Here is a 19,549-nt window from a genome sequence, read left to right as displayed (position 1 = left end):
AGCTGTCCCTGGCAGGCAGCAGAGTCCCTGGCCCAGCACAGCGCCCTGGGCTGCAGGACCCTGCTCTGCAGGACAGCCCTGGGCACCCCTGGCTGCTCTGCACAAGAGACCATCAGAGAATGTACTCACAGGGGCTGTGGGCATTGGCATGTTCCAGCTTGAGGAGATCACTGCAGGAGCTGCAGCTGCATTGTCCTGCAGCCAGAGGTTCCTGTGCCAAGGGCTGGCAGTGATTCTGCCCCAGGCACTTCTCAGCACCTTCCCAGCCCTGACTGATTGAAGCTCTCTGTGCCTCTGGGCTGTGCCCGCGCTGGCTGCAGGCAGTGCCCCAGCCCTGCTGGGCTGGGAGAAGAGCTGCTCATCCAGAGAAATGTGCTTTTGAAGCTCTGCTTGCTTACCAGCATCACCCTCTGTGCCAGGAGCCCGGCCCAGCTCAGCAGCACAGACACAGCACAAGGACTTGAATGAGCCTCTGGGGCTTTGTGCTCAGGCCCTGAACATCAGGCCCTGAGAGGGAGCTGAAGAAACCTCTCCAGAGCTCCAAGTCAGAATCCAACTCCAAAGTTTCTTTGACTTTTAATGGGTCCCAGTGAGGGACACGACTGAGAAAGTGTCCCCAGGCCCCAGGCAGAGCAGAGAACTGGAGGCACTGATGACAGGTGGGGACAAAGAGAAGCCAAGCCTTGGTGGCCTGGGGCACAGCAGGGTCTGTGCCACCAAGGGCTGTCAGGAGACACCTTGTCCTGAGGCCCTGGGGCCTCCTGGCACAGCCCCAGCCAGGCTGGGCACTGTCAGCCCCTTGTCCTGCCCTCAGCATCCCCCCCTAGCCCACATCCCAGTGGCCTCAAGGATCTGCTGGAAGGAGTCCCTGGGGAGCCTTGCTCAGGAATGGCCCTGGGGGCTCCACAATGCTCCCAGGCACTGCAGGTTTTTCAAAGCACTTTGCCTTTGGCTTTTGCCTTGCAGTCTCTGAGAGCTTTCTGCAATCATGGCCTCCAATTATCTGCTGTAATTAGTCCCTGGAGAGGCTTGGTCAGGAACAACACTCAGTGGGGCTCATTAATGCTTCAAGGTACTCAGTTCTTTTAAGGTACTTGGTGTTTCCCTTTGGATACAGACTCTGTGAGAGGTTTGTGCAATCATGGCCCCAATTATCTGCTTTAACGAGTCCCTTGAGAGCTTTGTACTGACACTCAGTGGGGCTCATTAATATTTTGAGATCCTCCAGGTTTTTCAGGTACTTTGGATTTTCCTTTCCACACTCAGAGGTTTTTGTGCCATCCTGGCCTCCAGTTCTCTCCTCCAAGGAGTCCATGAGGAGCCTGTGTTGGGGATGGACCGCAGTGGGAGCCATTCATGCTTTGAGACACTTTGGGCTTTTCTTCTGCCATTGACTCCTGGAAAGGTTTGTGCAATCTCCTCTCAGGCCCTGAGGTTCCAGGGCTCAGCTCCAAATGCACCATGGGGCTCATTAGGATCAAGCAAGTCCTGACAAACCATGGCTCTGCCTTGATTTCCCTCTTGCCTGGTGCAATTAATTTGGAAGTTTCTGTAGTGGTTTTGGTTCACCAATTTGAGATTTCTCGGCCAATGCATCAATTAGTGTGGTGTGTTCATTGCTGGCTAATTACCAGTGCACTCACTAGAATATACTTACTCATCTCGTGCTGTGAGATAGGATTAGGAAAAAGGCAAAGTATGCTCAGACTTTAAAACTCTATAAAGAAAAGTTTAGAATATGCAGTAATAGAAAGAGTAATAAGAATCAGAACAAAACTTCCAGAACACTTCCTCTCTCCATACAACCTGACAATGGAAGGAGACAAAACCTAAAATTTTCAGTCACTTTACCACCTCTAGAATAGTCTTTCTTCTGTGCACTTAGGGAGAGAAGTTCCTCTTGTTAATGTTATGGAGAATTCTCCACAAGAAAACAGTTCTCTCATGGCTTTTCATTTCCACAAATACCAGTCACTCGGAAAATCTGCAATCGTGAAGTCCCTCCCATTTTTTCACAGCTTTTCCCACAGCTGTGTTTATGGGCCATGTCAGCTTACGGGGTATTGTTTTAAAGATGAGCTTTTTAAGAGCAAAGGTTCTCTTCATTTATTTCTGAAATCATCTTCATCTCTGGGAACAGAGGTCTTCTTCTTCTCTCCCTGAGGGCACAGGGTCTCATCACTCTTCTCTCCTTCTCTGTTCAAACTTCTCATGGGATCACAGCTACTGCAGCATTTCATTCCTTTAGCATGGAGGCCTTTGCTGAGCAAGTCATCTCCCCATTCTTTTCAATGCGTTATAGGGAAAAGGAGAGTCTGATGTATCAATTCCATCCTTCTCCATAGCTTTAGCAGAGGATTTCATCCCCAAGATCAAGTCAACTCCTCATCCCTCCCATCTGGGACTCAACTTCCTCTTCACTGACCTCGGTGTCTTCACGTTGCTCCTCTATGCGCCTGCACTTTGTCCTTTTCTCTCCCTGGAGGGAGGATGGAAGCACGGGAAGAGTCAATATCTGAGGCGGGGCCTGCAGATGGTTGCGTGAGCCCGGCCGGGCTGGGTCCTTGCGGCCGGAGCTGTTTTGCCATGGAGGTTTGTGCAGCGGCTGCGCTGGGGCTGTGTCAGGCTGGGCGGCGCTGGGGGCAGGGCCAGGATCTCAGCAGCCAGGCCAGAGCAGAGCAGCAGCACGGCCGGGGCCGATGGCTTCTCCTGGCCCTGCCCGCTGGTTGCGGGCCAAGCCCAAGGGCGGCAGAAGCTTGGCCGAGCCGGCCCGGCCCGGGGCTGCTCCTGGGGCCCGGCGGATCCTGGCTGGGCCCGGGCTGGCGGCGGGGCAGGGCTCGGCAGCGGCCAGATGTCAGCAAGCGCAGCCACGGCCCGGCCCGGCCTCGGCCCCGCGGCCTCCCCTCCCCTGCCCGGCAGCTGATGGGGCCTGGCGGGCTCCCTGGGAAGGGGCCCGGCCCCACGGCAGGAGCCGCCCGGCCCGCCCCGGCCCAGACGGGGGCTGGCCCGGCCTTGGCACCTCTGTGCTGGCCAGAAGGGAAAGAGACCCAGCCAGGCTTCTTCCTCTTTAACTTGTGTCTTCACAGAGGTGTTCCTTAGTTCCTTAAGTTAAACAGACTATCAGCTCTCAAAGCTAATTACTGATTGGTTTTTTTGTTAGATATGGAGGAAACTGCTAGCAGCTTCTCTCATGACATCACTTGTGTGATGCCAAACCACCACAACAGCACAGAGCACAGAGCTCCTTTGTCCATATGTAGTGGTCATGTGCCCGAGGCATCAGAACCGCACCTTGGGAGATCTCTGGTCCCTCTCCAAGGTGTTTTCAAATGAAAACATTCAGCTCATAGTCTAAGAAAATCACCAGAGGATAGGGCCAGCCTGACCTGTCTGTCCTGGCTATTTTTATCTGGGAGCAATCCTTGGATATAGGGAATTTGGGAGACCAAATTCTAATTTTTGCCATGGTCCCTGGACAAGAAAGCCAGTTCTTTTCCATAGGAAGGAAGCAACAGAGCCTCAGTGTTTCCCGGGTGGATGAGAGGTGACCATCAGAAGGCAAGGCCAGCTACAGCTGGCAGGTTTTTTCCTGAGAGATACCCTTGCATACAGGAAATTTTTTAGGCAGAGTGTCGATTTTGGCAATGGGCATCTGAGAAGACGGACATTTTTTTTCCATAGCAAGGAAAGCACGGAGCCCCAGTGCTCCAGGAGCTGATGAGAGGCAGCCCTTGGCATTCCAAGATCAGCCAGACCTGTCAGGTGGCCCCTGGGAGGCCAAGCCAGCCAGACCTGTTCCATGTTCCCTCGGTTCCATGGGGCCCCACAGTGTCCCAATGGTCCCTTGCTCCCAGGAGGCCCTGAGGTGTCACAATGCCCCCTTGGTGACACGAGGCCATGAAGGGTCCTCATGGCCTCCATGGTTCCATCATGCCCAAAGTGTCCTAATGGTCTCTGGGTCCATGAAGCCCCGCTGTGTCACCATGGCCCCTTGGTTCCATGGGCTCCCATGGTGCCACAATGATCCCCTTGGTTCCATGAGGTCCCCACAGTGTCACAGGGATCTCCATGGGAAGGAAAGAACCGAGCCCCAGTGTGGCAGGGGCAGCCACCAGAGGCCAAGGCCAGCCAGACTTGATGGTACTGGCAGATTTTGCCTGGGAGCAACCCTTGGATATAGGGAATTTTAGAGGTGGAATCCAAATTTCAGCCATTTCTGCATAGATAAGAAGGACGCTTCTTTTTCAGAGGAAGGAAATCACCGAGCCCTAATGTTTCGAGGCAGGTGAGAGGCAGCCCCCAAGAGGCCAAGGGAAGCCAGACCTCTCTGTCCTGGCTGCTTTCACTTGGGAGCAATCCTTGAATGTGTGGAGTTTTGGAGGTGGAATCCCAGTTTTTGCCATGGGCACCTGGTCAGGATGGATGTTTTTTTCCTATAGGAAAGAAAAGCACAAAATCCAAGTGTTCTGGAAGAAGATGAGAGGTGGCCACACTTAGGCCAAGCCAGCCAGACTTGTCCCTCCTAGCACCTTTCATCTAGGGGCTATCCTTGGACACAGGGAATTTTGGAGGTGGAATCTCAATTTTGGCCAGGAGCACCTGGACAGGAAGCTGAGTTCTTTTCCTTAGGAAGGAAAGCACAGAGCCCCAGTGCTTCAGAGGCACATGAGTGCCAGCCCTCAGGAAGGCAAGGCCAGCCAGACTTGTGAGTCCTGGCAGCTTCTGTCTGGGAGCTGTCCTTGGATATAGGGAATTCTGGAGACAGATCCCAAATTTTGGCCATGGGTGCCTGGTTGAGATGGATGGTTTTTCCTATAAGAAAGAAAAGCACATGGTCCCAGTGTCTCAAAGGCAGATGAGAGGTGGCCCCCAGGTGGCCAAGGCAGCCAGACCTGTTCCATGTTCCCTTGGTTTCGTGGGACCCCACAGTGTCACAATGGTCTCCTTGGTTCCATGAGACCCTGGAGTGTCACAATGTCCCCCTTGCTTCTGCAGTGTCACAATGGCCCCGTGCTTCCATGAGGCCTTGCAATGTCACAATGGCTTTGTGGTTCCACAAAGCCCTGATGTGTCACAATGGCCCCTCGGCTCCATGCGCCCTCGCTGTGTCACAACGGCTCCTCTGTGACACTGCGGGCTCCACAAGGTCACCACGGACCCTTGGTTCCTTGGGGCCCCCGAGTTCCACAATGGTCTCCTTGATTCCATGAGGCAGCACAGTGTCACACTGGTCCCTTGGTTCCATGGGCCCAACAGTGCCACAGTGATCCCTTGGTTCCACAACTTCCCACAGTGTCACACAGGCCCCTTGGTTCCATGAGGATCTGGAGTGTCACACAGGTTTGTGACATTTGTCCTTGCTGCCCCTCACATCCCACTGCCCCACAAACAGCCCTGAGCCACCCGTCAGGGACAGGCCCTGCTGTGCCAGGCTGGGCTCAGGGCTTGGCCTTTCTGCTTCCCCCAGCCAGCCCAGGCCTTGCTCAGCATTGCAGTTCCCTGCTCTGAGCCTTTGGCTCCCTGCAGTCCTGACCTCAAGGAGCTGCTCTCACCAGTCCCTGGAGAGCCTTTGGCAGTCCCTGCCCTCAGTGGGGCCCAGTGATGCTCCAGGGGCCTTGGAGTTTTGCTTCTGACTCCTTGAGCAGCTTCTTCAAACTTCTCTCAGTGCCTGAGGGTCCTGGACTCAGCCCCAAATCCATCGTGGGTATCTTTAAATATAGAAAGCCTTTGGGGGTCTTTCACTTACTTAAATGGTCTTCAAGTCTCCAGGGCTTGTGCAACTGATTGGAGTCAGTTTGGAGTTCTGTTAAAGAGAAAGATTTCAAAGTGCACCTCATATTTTTTTTTATTTAATCAAGTGAGTATTTTTTAAAAATTTGCAGTTCAGAGAAGAGCTGATAGAAGCATTCCCCAGGTGATCTTGATGCTGAATGTCTCCTTAGGAGGTCTGGGCATGTAGAAGAATGAGCCCCATGCAGGCTGACCCTGTTTGGACAAGCTGCTCCTCAGCCCCAGCCTCACCATGTCTGACATGGCCCAGCTGGCACTGACATCCCTGTGCCCTGCAGCAGAACCTTGTCCCTGAGCTCTGCAGCTCCATGTCCCAGCCCACTGCACCGTGTCCCACCTGCTCTCCTCAGGGCTCTGCCTGCACACAGGCCCAGGAGAAGTTTTCCTCTTGGTAAGGAAGGAATGGAAAAGCCTGAGCTGTTGTTCAGGTTTCCTGAACAACAAACCCCACTCAGGAAGCACCTGCTCAGTACAGGCTGCCTGGAATGGTGTCACCTTTCTACAAGGGACAGTGTGGCCAGAAATGATCTCTGGAAGCAGAATTCTCTGAGTCTCCCAGGTGTCCCTGTCCTTTCCCTGGATTTCTGTGGCAGATGGAAGCTGCTGGTGCCATCCTCACCTTTAAGCTCTCTTTTGAATGCAAACAGATGTTCCCAGCTGTGTTAAGCAGGATTTGCTCCATGTTTTTATAAATCTTTTGTGTTTCCCATGGAACGAAGGGGCCATTTTGGCACTGAGGGGGTGACGTGGAAGCAAGGAGTCAATTGTGACCCTGGGGTCCCATGGAAGCAAGGGGCCATGGTGACACAGCAGGGCCACATGGATCCAGTGGTCCATTGTGACACTGTGGATCCAAGGAGACCATGGAGACACCCCCAGAACCTCATGGAACCAAGGAGCCCACGGTGACCCAGCGGGGCTGCATGGAGCCAATGGCCCATGGTGACACTGCCCATCCAAGGAGGCCATTTGGACACTGCGGAAGCTCATGGAGCCAGGTAGGCCATTGTGACACTGAGGAACTTCATGCCACCAAATATCCATGGTGACACAGCAGGGCACCACGGGAACCCAGGAACCGCTGTTGGCAGTGCGGAAACTCATGGAACCAGGGGCCCTTGTGGCACTGCAGAACCAACACAGCTGCTGCACCTTGTCCCCTGGGCCTGCACAGCTCCTTGGGAGGCATGGCAGGAGCAGCACCCTGGGAGCCTCGGGAATGCCTCTCTGGGATCCATGGCACACATGCCCAGGGGCTGGGATTCCAGTTCCCAGCCAGGAAAAGATCTTCCTGCCCTTGAAGGCAAAGTTCTTAACAAGGAGCCAGAAGCCAAGCAGAGCAAGATCCTACAGTGACATTTCACTGCCAGCCTTCATAACTTCACCCATGGTGGTTGTAGCTCCTGGCTTGGGAATGAAATCAGGGCAGGGTCTTTGGTGGGAGCTGCCCTGGGTCAAGGGAGACAATGAGAAAGAAACAGAGCAGGCAAAGAGAGGCAGGAGAGAAAGGAGGACACAAACACAATCAGCTGAGAAGGTGGCACTCTGAAAAACATACCAGAACTGACTGGAAATGAATGGGACAGGAATCAAGAATTCTGAAAGTTTTATTTACTATCAAAATATATCCCACACACACAGTCCCACACAAACCTGATCCCACACCCTCAAATTTGGATCCCATTTCTCCCCATCTCCTTCCAAGCCCATCTCACCCTGGAGGCTGTGCAATCGAGTAATTTCAGTATGGGACTGAGTTTTTCTGAGGTGGGAACAAGCCAATTTGATGTGGACTTGTGCCTTTTTGGGGTAAGATTGAGTAGTTTTCAGTGGGACTGAGTGCTTTTGAGTCGACAGATCGATCCCTCTTGACTTTTGGAATGCAAAGAGATGGAGAACACTATCTGAAATCCCCAAAGTACCTACAAATCTTCCAGAATATGTCCCCAAACCATAAATTCCCCCTGAAATACCTGTGAAATGGTGGGACTTGAGACATTAGTGATAAATTTCTTTCTTTGTAGTCCTATTTCATGTAGTTTTAAGGGACGAAGATAAATCACAAAAAAATTAGGGCCAAACCAAAACGATAGCCAGCCAGGTGTCTTCCCAACATGGATCACATGGAATGTGGGTCACCAGGGCTCTGCCAATGTCAGTCCTCCAATGGGGGATGGAGTAGGGGCAGTGCACGAAGCTCTTCCTGCAGTTGGGGCACTTGCAGGGCTTCCCTTAGCGGTGGGTCCGTTGGTGTTTGGTCAAGTTAGAGCTCTGGGTGAAGCTCTTCCCACACTGGGGACACTCGTAGGGCCTCTCCCCGGTGTGGATGCGCTGGTGGGTGACGAGGTGGGAGTTGTGCTTGAAGCCCTTCCCACAGTCAGGGCAGAGGAACGGCCTCTCCTTGGTGTGAATCCGCTGGTGCTGGAGGAGATCTGAGGTGGTCCGAAACCTCTTCTGACACTCGGGACACTCATAGGGCCTCTCACCGGTGTGGATCATTTGGTGGATGATCAGTTTGGACCTCTGGGTGAAGCTCTTCCCACATTCCCCACACTTGTATGGCCTTTCCCCAGAGTGGATGTTCTGGTGGTGGATCAAGTGGGACTTCTGGCGGAAGCTCTTCCCACATTGCCCACACTGGTACGGCCGTTCCCTGGTGTGGATCCTCTGGTGCTGGATCAGGCTGGAGCTTCGGCTGAAGCTCATCCCACATTCCCCACACTCGTAGGGCCTCTCCCCAGTGTGGATGCGCCGGTGCTTGACGAGGGTGGAGCTGTGCTTGAAGCCCTTCCTGCAGTCAGGGCAGCGGAAGGGCCTCTCCTCTGTGTGAATCCGCTGATGTACAAGAAGATGGGAGCTGGTGTGAAACCTCTTCTGACACTCGGGACACTCGTAGGGCTTCTCCCCAGTGTGGATGCGTTGGTGGGTGACGAGGGCAGAGCTGCAGCTGAAGCCCTTCCCACACACACCACACTCGTAGGGCCATTCCCCGGTGTGGATCATCTGGTGGCAGATCAGGTTGTTGCTCCGCCTGAAGTTCTTCCCACACTCCAAGCACTTGTAGGGCTTCTCCCCATCATGAACCTGCTCATGGACGACCAGCTCCGGGCTCTGGCTGGAGCTCTGTCCACCTTCCTGGCACAGGGTGGGTCTTTCCTCCTCAGAGCACCCTGGGCTGGGTTTGCAGCCCCTCCTCCTGCGGGATCTCTGGGGATTTTCCTCCCAGTTGGATTCTGACACCATGGAGCTGTTCAAAACGGCCTCTGCCACGAGGTTCTGCTGCAGAGATTTGTCCTCCCTGGTCTCCATCCTCAGCTCCTTGTCTGGGGGAGGAAGGACAAGGAGAGGATGGGATTTGCCTCTGTGCCAGAGGGAAGGGGAAGGAGATCCCCCCAGTGCGTCCCCACCAGGACGGCGTCGGCAGTGGGGTTGTCCTGCAGCCGGGGGCTGTGCTGGGCTGGGAGATGGAGCAGGAGAGAGGGGGAAAGAGGCACTGACTCCCTCCTCACCTGCCTGGGTGTCCCGGGACATCTTCCTCTTCCTTGCAGCCTCCTCCTCCATCTGGTGAAGGTCTGGGAATGGGAAATTCTGTTTTGGGAGGAAAACAAGGGATGAGCTCATTGAGTTTTGTACTAGTTTGAAGGCAAACCAGGGAGAGAGTCTATGCCAAAATTACAATTTAATCAGAAAATTAGGATCAAGGCAATGATCCAGAAGTACTGGCTTAATCTGACAGAGTCAGGATATAACCTGACACCACGTTGGGCAGGGTGGTGGTAGCAGTCTGATGAAATGGTGGCTGCAGTCCTGTTGGAGTGATGAACGTGATTCTGTCAAAGCAGGGATCCTGTAGAAGGATCTGGTCTTCCTCTGAAGGTCCAGTGGTGCTTATGGAGCTCTTGTCCTCTGGGAATCCAGTAGGCAAGGTGGTCCTGGTGTTGCAAGGGTGAGATTATATGCAGGCAGGAATGCTTGGTTCCTCCCCCTGGGCGGAGCATCCCACAATGGGATGATGTAATTTTATCAGTCCTGCAGTGACACTCAATGGCCCATTAACAGAAGATGGCCCCTGCAGGGCGTTATCAGGGCTGAGTCATGGCAGAGATAAAGAACACTGCCCCACCTGTTTATAACGGTTCATGAAGATGGTGACAGAAAACACACTTTTGGTTACATCTTACATTGTCACCTGAAACAGTGAGGCAATCCCTGCTCGGGGTGGGGGGTGAACACCACCCCCCTTACCCAAACTGGCTCAGGTGTAAAACCCCACCCTGGTGTCGTGGTTTGACATGGAAGTGAATTTTTCCAGGAAGTTGGGTCAAACTAATCAGTGGTCAGGTTTGGATATTGGCACCTGGAGTTACCACTGAAAGTATGGACACGCCTCTGAGAACACAGGGGGTTAAAAGCAAGAACTCCCAGGAGAACTGTCTCTTTTGGTTCCGGGCGTCAGAGAGTGCAGACTCTCCCCTGCCCAGCCATGGGCCGGGTGGGGGAGGGGAAGCCACGCGGCCTTGTCCAGGTAGGCCGAGGGGCTGAGGGTCTGGAACCGAGCCAGCTCCTGCGGATGGAAGGGTGGAGAGAAGCGGAGATGCCTTTGTTCCCCCCCCCCACAGAGGGAAGGTGACAGAGAGCCTGGCCGCACCTGGAAATTTGCTGGCAGAGGAGAAGGAGAAGGGGGGGGGGTGATGCCTAGCGTGGGAGACAGGACGCTGGATCGAGATATCAGCCGTCCAGGGAGTCTGAACTTTTAACCCCTTCCGGGAAATGAGGGCTTTGTAAAATATTACTCCTCCTTGATTTGTAGTGGAAGAGAGACTGGGACCTGAGATGTTAGAAGAAGAAATATTTAGGTGGGAGGAGATGATGAAGTAGCTTTTGGCTGGACTTTTCTTGTTAGCCATGGACTGAACCAAAATCTCCTGCAATAGAGACTGCATTTTAGGGGGATGCAGTGGTGACCCAAGGAGACCTGCTTCAGCTTCTAACAGCACAGGAATGGCAAGAACAGAAGTAAGCTGAGGAGGGAATGGTGATGCCCTCTGTCTTTGGGAAGAAGATGATCTCTGTTCTTCTTGGACCCTTGGCCCCAGGGGAAAAAGGAGGGGGACTGTAGTCCCAGGATGAGAAACTGAACTGTTGTATCTTTGGGTCCGTGGCAAAGCATCCTTAAAGGAGCCCTATGAGCCGTCTGTCCATGCACGGTGGTGAGAGCACTGTGACATGGAAAGGAGAGGGTCACACTGGCAGATTTTCTCCGGGCGGTTGCCATGTGTGACAGGGAAACACAGGAGGTGGCAACTGTGTTTCCTGGGGGGTCTGTGGTGCAAGAGAGACTTCTCTCTCCCTTGATAGTTTGAGTATTGATTATCTGAAGGGTGGTAATTTGATCAGGAATCCCAGGTGATGTTTCATGGTGGGTGTTTTAGGAATTGGGAGGAGGAGGCGTGTTTTAAAAGGTCTTCATCCTGGATTTAGTTTATGTGTTTTCTGTAGTAGTAGTAGTAGTTTAATAAAGTTTTTTTTCCCTTTGTTATTAAGCTTGGGCCTGATCTGCTCTGTTCCTGATAACATCTCACAGCATTTATTTAAGGAAAGTATATTTTCATAAGGACGCTGGCATTGCGCCAGTGTCCAACCATGACATTTTTTGGTTCCCTGACCGGGAATCGAATTCTGGGCAAGATGAAATGAAGATAAGATAAAAGCTGTGAGATGAGATCAAAGGGAATAAGAGCAAAGCATGTATTAAGTTATAGTACCAATATAGAAGTAGAAAGTTAGTGTAAGTTATTGTTTTATGTAGAAGCGTGTTGAATGTAATTTTGATAATAATTTTAGAAATGTGTGTTCTCAGAGGCGAAGGGTAGAGTGTCGTGGTTTGACATGGAAGTGAATTTTTTCCAGGAAGTTGGGTCAAACCAATCAGTGGTCAGGTTTGGATAATGGCACCTGGAGTGACCACTGAAAGTATGGACACGCCTCTGAGAACACAGGGGGTTAAAAGCAAGAACTCCCAGGAGAACTGTCTCTTTGGTTCCAGTCATCAGAGAGTGCAGTGCAGACTCTCCCCTGCCCAGCCACGGGCTGGGTGGGGGAGGGGAAGCCACGCGGCCTTGTCCAGGTAGGCCGAGGGGCTGAGGGTCTGGAACCGAGCCAGCTCCTGCGGATGGAAGGGTGGAGAGAAGTCAGAGATGCCTTTGTCGTCCCCCCCCCCCCAAGAGGGAAAGAGACAGAGAGCCTGGCGGCATCTGGAAATTTGCCGGCAGAGGAGAAGGAGAAGGGGGGGGTGATGCCCAGTGTGGGAGACAGAACGCTGGACCGAGATATCAGCCGTCCAGGGAGTCTGAACTTTTAACCCTTTCCGGGAAATGAGGGCTTTGTAAAATATTACTCCTCCTTGATCTGTAGTAGAAGAGAGATAGTCCGGGACCTGAGATGTTAAAAGAAGAAATATTTAGGTGAGAGGAAATGATGAAGTAGCTTTTAGCTGGACTTTTCTTGTTAGCCATAGACTGAACCAAAATCTCCTGCAATAGAGACTGCATTTTAGGAGGATGCAGTGGTGACTCAGGGAGACCTGTTTCAGCTTCGAACAGCACAAGAATAGCGAGAAACGAAGAAAGCTGAAGAAGAAATAGTGATACCCTCTGTCTTCAGGAAGAAGATGAGTCCTGTTTTTAGACCCCTCGGCCCCAGGGGAAAATAGGGGGGACTGTAGTCCCAAGATGAGAAACTGAACTGTTGTATCTTTGATACAACAGCAAAGCATCCTTAAAGGAGCCCTATGAGCAGTCTGTCCATGCACGGTAGTGAGAGCACTGTAACATAGAATAGAGAGTGTCACACTAGCAGATTTTTTTTTTCCAGGCGGTTGCCATGTGTGACAGGGAAACAGGGGGGCAGCTGTGTTTCCTGAAGAATCTGTAGTACAAGAAAGACTTCTCTCTCCCTTGATAGTTTAAGTATAGATTACCTGAAAGGTAGTAATTTAATCAAGAATCCCAGGTAATGTTTCATAGCTGAGTGTTTTTAGAAATTAAGAAGAAGAGAAGTGTTTTGAAAGGTCTTCATCCTAGATTTAGTTTATGTGTTTTCTGTATGAGTAGTAGTTTAATAAAGTTCTTTTCCTTTGTTATTAAGCTTGAGCCTGCTCTGCTCTGTTCCTGATAACATCTCACAGCATTTATTTAAGGAAAGTACATTTTCATAAGGACGCTGGCATTGCGCCAGTGTCCAACCATGACAGGTTCCTCCCCCTGGGCGGAGCATCCCACAATGGGATGATGTAATTTTATCAGTCCTGCAGTGACACTCAATGGCCCATTAACAGAAGATGGCCCCTGGAGGGCGTTATCAGGGCTGAGTCATGGCAGAGATAAAGAACACTGCCCCACCTGTTTATAACGGTTCATGAAGATGGTGACTGAAAACACACTTTTGGTTACATCTTACATTGTCACCTGAAGCAGTGAGGCAATCCCTGCTCGGGGTGGGGGGTGAACACCACCCCCCTTACCCAAACTGGCTCAGGTGTAAAACCCCCACCCTGGGAAGGCCCCGCACACAGGGGACAATGTCACACTTGCCCTGCCCCAGGGGAGGTCTCTGTCCCTGTCACTCCCTTGCTCTCCCCCTTTTGCTCTTTCTTTCCATCTCTCTCTCTACCTCACATTTACTCTTCAATAAAATCCTATTTGGTCTCGTTAGTAACTTAACAGGGGCAGAGGCATCTCTCTAACAATTTTGTTAACCAGATTGCTACATTATTTTGGTGCAGTGAGTTCAGGGCACTGTTGTCTGAGCCCAAGTGCCTTTGACAACAGCATGGTTCCCTCCTCTGAGGACTTCCTGGCTCTTTCTGGAGGAACTCTTGGAAACTTGGATGCAGCTTCCCCTGATCAACTTTTGGGAGAACTTATGAGGAAAATGGCTGTTCTGGGTGGTCAGTGTAAAGAAAATATTTTGCTGTCCTTCCTTGAAAAGTTTGTTAAAATCCCTGGAGGAAAGGGAGGAAATGATACCAGCAAGACTGACAAGGATCATTCACCCCAAGGAGAGGAACACAAGGCTACTCAAGTCCTACAAGAAGCCCAGCTCAAGTAACTAAATTCCCAAATAACTGCTGAATTCATAGGTTTGAGGGCTTTGCCAAATGTCAGAATCATTATTTTCTTTGTCCCTGTCACCTTTGTGACAGCTACACAGAGCTTTCCCTTCCTTTTAATAATCAGTATTGGGCCAAATTTCCACTTTTTTTTTTTTTTTTTCAGAACCTTTCAACATCTGAGCTGGAGCGGTGCAGGAACTGATGAAACTTGGAATTGCCACAGGATTGCTTCTATTGTCAGTTTTTTCCTATTTGGGAACTTGTGGCAAGAGCAAATATTCCTCAAGGCATTTTATGTAGGGTTAAGTTTGATTTCTGCCGAGTTTATTTTTTCTGGTGCCCAGGGGATACTCGAGGGGTCTCTGTGCCTCTCGCCCTGGGGGATGCTTGGGAGGGGCTTGGGGGAGTTATCCCTGTCCCTTTTAACCTGGGCCATTCCCTATGGGGTTTCCATTGTACTCACCCTAGGGAATGCCTGGGGGCATCTCCTCTCACCCCTGTGACAGGTGGTGCTTGAGGGAGTCTCTGTCCCCTCACCCTGGGGGATGCTCGGGGGGTCTCCATCCCTCTGGCCTCAGGGAATGCCTGTGCAGGGCTGGGGACCAGGGGCTCTGTGTCCCTCTCACCACTGAGGGTGCTCGGGGCTGGGGGGGCTCTCTGACCTTCTCATCCCTGGGGAGGCCGGGGGGGTCTCTGTCCCTCTCAACCCTGCTGTGACCCTGCCCAAACATCATCGGGGTCAGAGGGACAGAGACACCCCCAAACCCCCAGAAAGGCTGAACCTGGGATTTGGTTTGGACTGAGGATTTAGGAAGGGGCTGAAATTGGGGCTGGGGTTGGAGTTGTGACTGAGATTTGGATTAGAGCTGGGACTGGGGTTAAGGCTAGGCATGGGATTGGCTTTAGGGCTGGGGTTGGGATTGCGTCTGGGGCTAGATGAGTCTGGCACTGGGATGAGATTAAATACAGAACTCTGAGTGTGTCTAAATGTGGAGTGAGATTGAGACCAGGATCAGGGTCAGGTTTGGGACTGAGCGCACGCAGAGCGGGACAGGGGGGATGTCACTGCAGGATGTCCCTGGCATCGTCCCAGCCCTCCTCAGGCACCTCCAAACATGGGGGCAGCTGGGTGCTCCAAGATCCAGGTGCTCCCACGCTGCCCCTCAATACCAGGCGAGCATTCCCTGAGGGCAGCCCTGAATGTGACCCTTGGGGCTCTGGGATCAGCCCTCACATCTCTGTGGGAGCAGCTGCAGACATGATGAGCGATTTCCCCCCCTTCCCGCTTTCCGGAAGAAGGGTGAAGCCCAGCTGTCCTTTCCTTCTGGTGCCTCCTCCTCTCCTCAGCTGAAAATGTCAAACTCCCCCGGAGCAGGAAAATCCCCATTCCCTGTTTCCTTGTGGCTGCAGCCTGGAACATTGACTCAGAATGAAGAACGTTCTGACAGCCCTGCTGAATGACACAGGGAGGAGGTTTGTGAGAAAGAGAGGAAATTGTATTTTGATGGGAAATACAAGTTGCAAAATTATTTCTTTCCATCCCATTCCTTTTCAGGCACTTGCAGTTCTGTTTTCAGAGTGCCACCTTTTCAGCTGTTTGTGTTTGTGTTCTCTTTTCTCTCCTGCCTCTCTTTGCCTGCTCTGTTTCTCTCTCAGTGTTTCCCTTGACCCAGGGCAGCTCCCACCAAAGACCCTGCCCTGATTTCATTCCCAATCCAGGAGCTACAACCACCATGGGTGAAGTTATGAAGGCTGGCACTGAAATGTCACTGTAGGATCTTGATCCACTTGCCTTTTGGCTCTTCCATAAGAGCTTTGCCTTCAAGGGCAGGAAGATCTTTTCCTGGCTGGGAACTGGAATTCCAGCCCCTGGGAGCGTGTGCCATGGATGCCAGAGGGGCATTCCCGAGGCTCCCAGGGTGCTGCTCCTGCCGTGCCTCCCAAGGAGCTGTGCAGGCCCAGGGGACAAGGTGCAGCAGCTGTGTTGGTTCTGCAGTGCCACAAGGGCCCCTGGTTCCATGAGTTTCCGCACTGCCAACAGTGGTTCCTGGGTTCCCGTGGTGCCCTGCTGTGTCACCATGGATATTTGGTGGCATGAAGTTCCTCAGTGTCACAATGGCCTACCTGGCTCCATGAGCTTCCGCAGTGTCCAAATGGCCTCCTTGGATGGGCAGTGTCACCATGGGCCATTGGCTCCATGCAGCCCCGCTGGGTCACCATGGGCTCCTTGGTTCCATGAGGTTCTGGGGGTGTCTCCATGGTCTCCTTGGATCCACAGTGTCACAATGGACCACTGGATCCACGTGGCCCTGCTGTGTCACCATGGCCCCTTGCTTCCATGGGACCCCAGGGTCACAACTGACTCCTTGCTTCCACGTCACCCCCCAGTGCCAAAATGGCCCCTTTGTTCCATGGGGAACACAAAAGATTTATAGAAACATGGAGCAAATCCTGCTTAACACAGCTGGGAACATCTGTTTGCATTCAAAAGAGAGCTTAAAGGTGAGGATGGCACCAGCAGCTTCCATCTGCAACAGAGATCCAGGGAAAGGACAGGGACAGAGAATTCAGCTGGGAGACTCAGAGAATTCTGCTTCCAGAGATCATTTCTGGTCACACTGTCCCTTGTAGAAAGGTGACACCATTCCAGGCAGCCTGTACTGAGCAGGTGCTTCCTGAGTGGGGTTTGTTGTTCAGGAAACCTGCTCAGGCTTTTCCATTCTTTCCTTCCCAAGAGGAAAACTTCTCCTGGGCCTGTGTGCAGGCAGAGCCCTGAGGAAAGCAGGTGGGACACGGTGCAATGGGCTGGGACATGGAGCTGCAGAGCTCAGGGACAAGGTTCTGCTGCAGGGCACAGGGATGTCAGTGCCAGCTGGGCCATGTCAGACATGGTGAGGCTGGGGCTGAGGAGCAGCTTGTCCAAACAGGGTCAGCCCTCAAGGGGCTCATTCTTCTACATGCCCAGACCTCCTAAGGAGACATTCAGCATCAAGATCACCTGGGGAATGATTCTATCAGCTCTTCTCTGAACTGGAAATTTTTAAAAAATACTCACTTGATTAAAGAAAAGAAGTCATGAGGTGCACTTTGAAATCTTTTTCCTTAACCCAGTTTGAGACTGACTCCAATCAGCTTCACCAGGCTTGGAGATTTGAAGACCATTGAAGGAAGACAAGGTGCCCCCAAAGGCTTTCTGTATTTTGATGATCCCCACAGTGGATTTGAGGCTGAGTTCAGGACCCTCAGGCACTCAGAGAAGGTTGAAGAAGCTGCTCAAGGAGTCAGAAGCAAAACTCCAAGTCCCTTGGAGCATCACTGGGCCCCACTGAGGGCAGGCACTGCCAAAGGCTCCCCAGGGACTGGTGAGAGCAGATCCTTGAGGCCAGGACTGCAGGGAGCCAAAGGCTCAGAGCAGGGAACTGCAATGCTGAGCAAGGCCTGGGCTGGCTGGGGGAAGCAGAAAGGCCAAGCCCTGAGCCCAGCCTGGCACAGCAGGGCCTGTCCCTGACGGGTGGCTCGGGGCTGTTTGTGGGGCAGTGGGATGTGAGGGGCAGCAAGGACAAATGTCACAAACCTGTGTGACACTCCAGATCCTCATGGAACCAAGGGGCCGGTGTGACACTGTGGGAAGTTGTGGAACCAAGGGATCACTGTGGCACTTTTGGGCCCATGGAACCAAGGGGCCAGTGTGACACTGTGGGGCCTCATGGAAACAAGAGGCCATTGTGAGCCTGCGGGGCTGTAACACCCCAGAACACTGAAATGCTGGGGGTCACCAAAGGCTCCTTTACTTGAGTTTGGTGCACAGGAGAAACACCAACCAGATATTCTCACCATGGCCAGATGCAAAGAATCTTCTTGTTAGGAAGCGACCCACAAGGATCATCAAGTCCAGCTCTTAAGTGAATGGCCCACACAGGGATTGAACCCACAGCCCCAGTGATACCAGCACCATGCTCTAACCAACGGAGCTAAAAGGTCAAAATGGCACAAAATTTTACTGGCAAAATATTGACAATCAAGGAACTTGAGCAAAGGGTTTCATACAACTTCCACTTCAACAAAAACCTCTTATTATAGCATTAACTTCATTAAATTAGCCCATTTAACCTAAAGACCTCTAACCGTAAGATGTTAAGTTACCCAAAAATGTTCCAGGTAAGTTGGATTGGAAGGAGAAGAAATAGAGAACAACAGAAAGGCAGAAGATCTGTAGAAAGACACACACACAGGCACCAACTGCTCCGGTTCCAGCGTCGCCAACAGAGGAACCCCAGGAGAAGGCAGGATCCAGACCATGGGCTGGCCTCGAGCTCCGGCTTTTAACCCCCTGGGCCTCCATGGGCCCGCCCCTGGGGTGGGACTGCCAGCTGATTGCCCAATCAGAGTCAGGGTTGGCATCACTCCTGCTGTGTGATTGATTGACAGCTCAGCCAATCAGAGCTGGGTTGGCACCGCCCCTGCTGTGTGATTGATTGGCAGCTCAGCCAATCAGAGCTGGGTTAGCACAGCCCCTGCTGTGTGATTGACAGCTGTGCCAGGCCAGGGCTGGGGGCGGGGCTCTGTCCCACCACAAACCAAGGCCTGACCCGGCCCTGGCCCCACACGGGCATTCCGAGCATCCCAAGGGGTCTCGGGACATCGATCTCATCCAGCCTCTGACAGCGACCACGGTGGCACTGGGGAACCTCATGGAGCCATGGGTCAGTGGTGACAGTGAGGGTCCAAGGACACCACGGTGACACTGGGGAACCTCATGGAGCCATAGGGCCATTGTGACACTGTGCTGCCTCATGGAATCAAGGAGACCATTGTGGAACTCGGGGCCCCAAGGAACCAAGGGTCCATGGTGACCTTGTGGAGCCCGCAGTGTCACAGAGGAGCCGTTGTGACACAGCGAGGGCGCGTGGAGCCGAGGGGCCATTGTGACACATCAGGGCTTTGTGGAACCACAAAGCCATTGTGACATTGCAAGGCCTTATGGAAGCACGGGGCCATTGTGACACTGCAGAAGCAAGGGGGACATTGTGACACTCCAGGGCCTCATGGAACCAAGGAGAACATTGTGACACTGTGGGGTCCCATGAAACCAAGGGAACATGGAACAGGTCTGGCTGGCTGGGGCTCCCAGGGGCCACCTGACAGGTCTGGCTGATCTTGGAATGCCAAGGGCTGCCTCTCATCAGCTCCTGGAGCACTGGGGCTCCGTGCTTTCCTTGCTATGGAAAAGAACTGTCCATCTTTTCAGACACCCATTGCCAAAACTGGTACCCTACCAAAAAATTTTCCTATTTCTAAGACTATCTCTCAGAAAAAAAACTACCTGCTCTGGCTGGCCTTGCCTTCTGGTGGTCACCTCTCATCTGCCCCTGAAACACTGGGGCTCTGTTCCTTCGTTGTCATGGAAAGGAACTGGTTTTCTTGTCCAGGGTCCATGGCCAAAATTAGAATTTGGCCTCCCAAATTCCATATATCCAAGGAATGCTCCTACAGAAAAGTAGACAGGACAGACAGGTCAGGCTGGCCCTGTTCTCTAGTGATTTTCTTAGACTATGAGCTGAATGTTTTCATTTGAAAACACCTTGCAGAGGGCCCAGAGATCTCCCAAGGTGGGGTTGTGAGGCCTCAGGCACATGAGCACTACAT

At 52.5% G+C, this 19,549-nt stretch overlaps 2 pseudogenes; one reads left to right on the top strand and one right to left on the bottom strand.

The window, feature by feature from the left end:
* The window catches only part of LOC128820668 (uncharacterized), a 1,438,581-nt pseudogene that overhangs the window by 224,644 nt on the left and 1,194,388 nt on the right, over positions 1-19,549 (top strand).
* LOC128820667 (uncharacterized) overlaps positions 1-19,549 on the bottom strand; it is a 2,212,279-nt pseudogene that overhangs the window by 1,537,830 nt on the left and 654,900 nt on the right.

This window comes from Vidua macroura, chromosome 30 (assembly GCF_024509145.1).
Source record: "Vidua macroura isolate BioBank_ID:100142 chromosome 30, ASM2450914v1, whole genome shotgun sequence".
Classification (NCBI taxonomy): Eukaryota; Metazoa; Chordata; class Aves; order Passeriformes; family Viduidae; genus Vidua; species Vidua macroura.
The sequence above is the reverse complement of the archived record's forward strand: the minus strand, read 5'-3'. Positions and strand labels throughout refer to the sequence as shown.